A 6,625-nucleotide genomic window follows, 5' to 3' on the forward strand; every position below is an offset into this window, starting at 1 on the left:
TTAAGAAGAAATGTGCGGCAAATTTTCTATTTTACGCAAGCTCGGATAGCTCAGTCGGTAGAGCATTAGGCTTTTAACCTAAGGGTCCAGGGTTCGAATCCCTGTTCGAGCGAACGTTATGCAGGGCTGATGAGACACTATTCTCGTTAAAAACTACGCTGCTATTTATTTCCTGTAGACAGGCACTGAAATGAAAATAAATACATAAAATAATTGAAGCATTACGTTTGTTTGTTAAATTCTTTCTCGTATACAAGATATTTAGACAATGCTTTAGTGTAGAGAAGTGGTTCTCAACCTTTTTAGAGTCCCGGAACTTTTTGAGAATCTGATGAAAGCTATAGACCCCCTACGGACATATATGGGATACACAAAGTATTATTAAACTTTAAAGTAAAGAGTCTAAAAATATACATTAATATAAATGTTACTTTTTATCTGATGAAAACGGTACCCCTGAAACTCATTCATGGACCCACTAGTGGTTCATGGTCCCCAGGTCAAGAATCCCCTAGTGTAGAGCACTGACTCTCAAAGTGGACCGAACCATGCTCTTGAGGACGGTGGAAATATCGAGGGGGGGGGGGGGTTGAGGCAAAAGGGGGCATCCATCTCATTTACAATATATGTGTAGACAGTGAACTATGTTGCTATGGTTACAAGAGATGCTAATTTACCCTTCCATATTGTTGTCACGGCTAAAACTCCTAAGTGAAGTTGTTTACAAAATCATGTTTTATTTGTGAATTACATTGTTTGTTTAATCTTATTTACAGTTTGAAGCATATAAAAAAGTGTTCGTTTATGTATGACGGGGGAGCGGTAGGAAGCCACGTGGAAGCCAAAAGAGCCGGGAAATTGTGTATAGTATTGGCCAGACGTTATCGTAGCTAGCTACCCACATTACCTTGTAACGAGGGACTTATTCTTATCAACTGAATGCCATGGTTACCACAAAAGTAGTGTTTAGCGAGAGAGAGAGAGAGAGAGAGAGAGAAGATAGAGATAGAGATAGATAGATAGATAGAGAGAGAGAGAGAGAGAGAGAGAGAGAGAAGAGAGAGAGAGAGAGAGAGAGAGAGAGAGAGAGAGAGAGAGAGAGAGAGGGAAAGAGTGAAAGTGAGAATGAGTGAAAGTGAATATGTATATTATATATAGTATATATATTACATATATTTAAGCATGTATGTATATATAAACATATATAATATACACACAATATAAACATATATATATATATATATATATATATATAACATATATATATATTATAATATATATATATATTATATATATATTAAAATGTATAATATTATATATATAATATATATATATATATTATATATATATATATATATATATATACACATATAAGCATAAAAAGTATTTCTGTCCAATAAGGCATTTAAACACAAACATGGAAATCTATGTACATCGCTTTCTAGTCAGAGTTGTGCAGCTCCGAGCAAATGAATTCATTCTCATTACAATGAGACAAACAGAAAGATAATGAGACTGGCAGGCAAACAGAGACAAAGAGGCAGAGAGAGAGAGAGACTGGCAGGCAGACAGAGGCATAGAGAGAGAGACTGGCAGGCAGACAGAGACAAAGAGGCATAGAGAGAGAGACTGGCAGGCAGACAGAGGCATAGAGAGAGAGACTGGCAGGCAGACAGAGACAAAGAGGCAGAGAGAGAGAGACTGGCAGGCAGACAGAGTCATAGAGAGAGAGACTGGCAGGCAGACAGAGACAAAGAGGCAGAGAGAGAGAGAGACTGGCAGGCAGACAGAGGCATAGAGAGAGAGACTGGCAGGCAGACAGAGACAAAGAGGCAGAGAAAGAGAGAGACTGGCAGGCAGACAGAGGCATAGAGAGAGAGACTGGCAGGCAGACAGAGACAAAGAGGCAGAGAGAGAGAGAGACTGGCAGGCAGACAGAGGCATAGAGAGAGAGACTGGCAGGCAGACAGAGACAAAGAGGCAGAGAGAGAGAGACTGGCAGGCAGACAGAGGCATAGAGAGAGAGACTGGCAGGCAGACAGAGACAAAGAGGCAGAGAGAGAGAGAGAGACTGGCAGGCAGACAGAGGCATAGAGAGAGAGACTGGCAGGCAGACAGAGACAAAGAGGCAGAGAGAGAGAGAGACTGGCAGGCAGACAGAGGCATAGAGAGAGAGACTGGCAGGCAGACAGAGACAAAGAGGCAGAGAGAGAGAGAGACTGGCAGGCAGACAGAGGCATAGAGAGAGAGACTGGCAGGCAGACAGAGACAAAGAGGCAGGAGAGAAAAGAGACTGGCAGGCAGACAGAGGCTAGAGAGAGAGACTGGCAGGCAGACAGAGACAAAGAGGCATAGAGAGAGAGACTGGCAGGCAGACAGAGACAAAGAGGCAGAGAGAGAGAGAGACTGGCAGGCAGACAGAGGCATAGAGAGAGAGACTGGCAGGCAGACAGAGACAAAGAGGCAGAGAGAGAGAGACTGGCAGGCAGACAGAGGCATAGAGAGAGAGACTGGCAGGCAGACAGAGACAAAGAGGCAGAGAGAGAGAGACTGGCAGGCAGACAGAGGCATAGAGAGAGAGACTGGCAGGCAGACAGAGACAAAGAGGCAGAGAGAGAGAGACTGGCAGGCAGACAGAGGCATAGAGAGAGAGACTGGTAGGCAGACAGAGACAGAGGGAGAGAGAGACTGGGATACAGAAAGAAAGAGACAAAGAGAGAGAGAGAGAAGGAGATTCACGTGTTATTATTGCAATAAACTCGACCCTGCGGTATCTGATACGATAGCATTTAAAGGAAAGGAAAGAAAAGAGGAAAACCGTATTAGATTTTTTTTCTCTGAATATATGGTTAATCCTATTTGTAGTGAATTTCCCCTGGCTTCAGGCGGGTCACCCCGCAGGCTTTCGGGCCGCCTGTTCCCCTAACATTTACGGATCTGTATAGGAACTGTACGGACTCACTCGCCCTGCAAGATGACGTGGCTTTACTGTTTTCCTGTTTTTTTGTTTTTTTTAAGAATGAATCTATGTTTTTCTATCCTCTGACTTACCTTTCCCATTGGTCCTTGATCTACATATACATCTGCACTGTTTCTACTGCACGTAACAGTACTTATACACTACTTACCTTATATTCTATACTTACCTTGTCTTATTCTTGCCTTTTTCCCTTCGACTAATTCACCTTAGTTTTGTTTCTCACTCGTTTCTCTTCGTATTTTCCCGTTTTCCCTCACGGATCCTTTCTTTCACTTTTTCGTACTTCCCTGTCTTTTATTGAATTTTATGTGCCCTCTTTTTATTTTATGTATATTTAAACATATTCCAAACTCACTATACACTATTTAAGAAATAAAATAAATTGCATTATGGGTAAAAACATCAGCAAGCGCGGGAAGCCCCAGTAAAAAAGGTCAAGCCAGGTCGGTCAGAAAAAGAGAGGCTTTTTATCTTGGTGACAGACCGTTGGATTTTTAGCTGGCTGACTGGTGCTTCTCATGCTGTGGCGGGTTGCCTCTGTTCCAAGTAAGTGTATGGTGTGTTGTCTTGTGTATTGGTTATGTTCGAAAGATTTGTGCGTAATAAATGTATAATATGGATGCTCTTTTTATGTTGCCTTCTTAACCAGCCAGTGATGTTATTTTATTGTTCTTTTTATTGTGACTACGGGATCACTTTCAAATCACCTGAGAGTCATCCTCAAAATACGCCAAACCCATATGGATATTACATGTAGTTGGGTAACACGCTATCAAACAACATCTCTAACTCTACGGAGTTTGATTTATCCACTACACTATAGGCTACATTCTTGCACTTAATGTAATTTCTTATCACAGGTTTAAGATAACCTAATCTTTCTGTATGTGCGCTGATAGACGTTTTCATTACGAACATTCTCATATAGATCACCCATATTTTTTCACAAAATAACTTGTACTAAACAAAGAAATTAAATGACTATGTGACAATTGTATTTTCCCTCTTTTGATCAAAAATAGTCTGTAGTTTTTATGTGGTCTACAATTTGGGACCACATACTCCAGAAGGTCTATGCTATCCTGTCTAACAAAACAATTTTTGTAGGGTATGTTGAACTAAATCTCTTATTTAGCCGCGTACAAAAAAAAAAAGCTGCTAGACTACGAGAGCTAGTCATAGGGCCGGTGACCATGCAGAAATTATTTATATATGTATTTCTAAAAAAATATATAATGGCGAAAAATATTTTACACAATGCAAGCTCGGATAGCTCAGTCGGTAGAGCATTAGGCTTTTAACCTAAGGGTCCAGGGTTCGAGTCCCTGTTCGAGCGAACATTATGCAGTGTCAAATTATGCTCATATTAAAATACCGACTGGCGGGATTTGGCTGATGAGACACTGTTCTCGTTAAAACTACGCTGCTGATGCTTGTCTTATTGCAGGCAGGCACTGAGATGAAAATAAATGGATAAAGTCATTGAAGCATTACGTTTGTTTGTTAACTTATTTCTCATATTAAGTGTATAACAGTAGTTCTTAACCATTTTAGAGTTACGGACCCCTTTAAGAATCTGATGAAGATTGTGGACCCTTTTCCCCAGAATTATTCATATAAACAGAACTTTGCATGTAATGTGTATAATGTACTTAATTTATTGAGATTTGATTATCTCATAAATATATGGGATACACAAAGTATTATTAAACTTTACAGTAAAGTCTAAAAATACACAATAATATAAATGTTAATTTTTATCTGATCCTCACGGAGCCCCCGAAATCTACAGATTTCTTTTTTTCTTTGTAAAATTCTATGTTTATTTGGTCTCAGAAATTAGTACAGAAATTAGCTGCCGGATTATGAGGGCACTGCCATAGGTGGCCGATGACCATGCAGAAATTATTTATGATACCTGTATTAAAAATAAATAGATAAATAAATAAATTCTGTATAGTGTTAAACCAAATCCTTTATTTGTGACCACATCCTTTAGAACCAAATCCCTTATTTGGCCTCGTATAGGAATTAGCTGCTGGACTGTGAGAGCCATTTCCATAGAGGGCCGATGACCATACAGAAATCATTTATGATATATGTATTTAAAGTAATATGACAAATCTTAGTCAGTTTCGTGGAAGCTCGGATAGCTCAGTCGGTAGAGCATTAGGCTTTTAACCTAAGGGTCCAGGGTTCGAGTCCCTGTTCGAGCGAACGTTATGCAGTGACTAATTATGCTCATGTTGAAACAGCGACAGGAATCGGCTGATGATACACTGTTCTCGTTAAAACTACGCTGCTAATGCTTATATGAGCCAGACGCTCATTTAAGAAGAAGAAAGGGTGAAGGTGAGAGTGAGTGAAAGAGTGAACACACACACACACACACACACACACACACACACACACACACACACACACACACACACACACACCACACACACACACACACACACACAGAGATATATATATATATGTATATATATACATAATATATATATATATATATATATAATATATATATATATATATCATATATATATCATATATATATATATATATATATATATTATATATTATATTATATATATATATATATATTATATATATATATAAAACACATGTATAAACACACACACTGACTCTCTCTCTCTCTCTCACACACAGATACACACACACAAACAAACACATACACATTGTAGTGACATCCATGTATGTATGTATAAAATCAATATGAACTGTCAGAGATTAATTCTTTCTGCAAAGTGAATTTCATTGTACAGATATGTGATTCTAATTAATCATTTTTTACGGGTAACTCATAAATTGATAGACGTAATTGCTATAATGTAATTTTGGGATTCGTTTACGGAAATTAGTTTTGAAAGGTGTTTAAATTTTGCAAAGATGGGAAACTGATAATTATAAAAAACAAACAAACAAAAACAACAAAAACAAATAACAATAACAAATGTTCATGATACAGATGAAAACAACGAAAATGATAATAACGTTTTTTCTCGGTTCTCTCCTTGTCTGTCTGCTTGTCTTTATCTCTCTTCTTTCCCTCTCCTCTTTCTCTTTACACAAAACCACTGGTCTGCACGTTATCAGTATCAATATATTTTGTATATGAGATATAATTTAACAAACAAATAATCGTAATGGTTCAATGATTTTATGTATTTATTTTTATCTCAATGCCTGTACCCCAAGCACCAGCAGCGAAGTTTTAACGAGAGCAGTGTCTCATCAGCCGAATCCTGTCAGTCGGTATTTCAACATGAGCATAATTAGTCACTGCATAACGCTCGCTCGAACAGGGACTCGAACCCTGGACCCTTAGGTTAAAAGCCTAATGCTCTACCGACTGAGCTATCCGAGCTTGCTTGATACTGAATAAGATTCGCTGTCATATATATATATATATATATATATATATATATATATATATATATATATATATATATATATATATATATATATATATATATATATTTATATATATATATTTAATACATGTATTATAAATAATTTCAGCATGACCATCGGCTTTCTATGGCAGTGGTTCTCATAGTCCATCAGCTAATTCCTGTATGAGGCCAAATAAGGGATTTAGTTCAACATTCGCTACAGAAAAAG

The 6,625-nt window shown here is 38.1% G+C and overlaps 4 non-coding genes across 4 annotated transcripts; 3 read left to right on the forward strand and 1 right to left on the reverse strand.

The window, feature by feature from the left end:
• The first annotated feature begins 39 nt into the window (after positions 1–39).
• On the forward strand, positions 40–112 carry Trnak-uuu. Its single transcript has one exon. It is a non-coding gene; the product is annotated as a tRNA-Lys (tRNA).
• Positions 113–4,243: 4,131 nt separating this feature from the next.
• On the forward strand, positions 4,244–4,316 carry Trnak-uuu. Its single transcript has one exon. It is a non-coding gene; the product is annotated as a tRNA-Lys (tRNA).
• An 807-nt stretch (positions 4,317–5,123) lies between these two features.
• Trnak-uuu lies at positions 5,124–5,196 on the forward strand. The gene has a single exon. It is a non-coding gene; the product is annotated as a tRNA-Lys (tRNA).
• A 1,099-nt stretch (positions 5,197–6,295) lies between these two features.
• Positions 6,296–6,368, reverse strand: Trnak-uuu. Its single transcript has one exon. It is a non-coding gene; the product is annotated as a tRNA-Lys (tRNA).
• Positions 6,369–6,625: the final 257 nt, after the last annotated feature.

This window comes from Penaeus monodon, chromosome 5 (genome assembly GCF_015228065.2).
Source record: "Penaeus monodon isolate SGIC_2016 chromosome 5, NSTDA_Pmon_1, whole genome shotgun sequence".
Classification (NCBI taxonomy): domain Eukaryota; kingdom Metazoa; phylum Arthropoda; class Malacostraca; order Decapoda; family Penaeidae; genus Penaeus; species Penaeus monodon.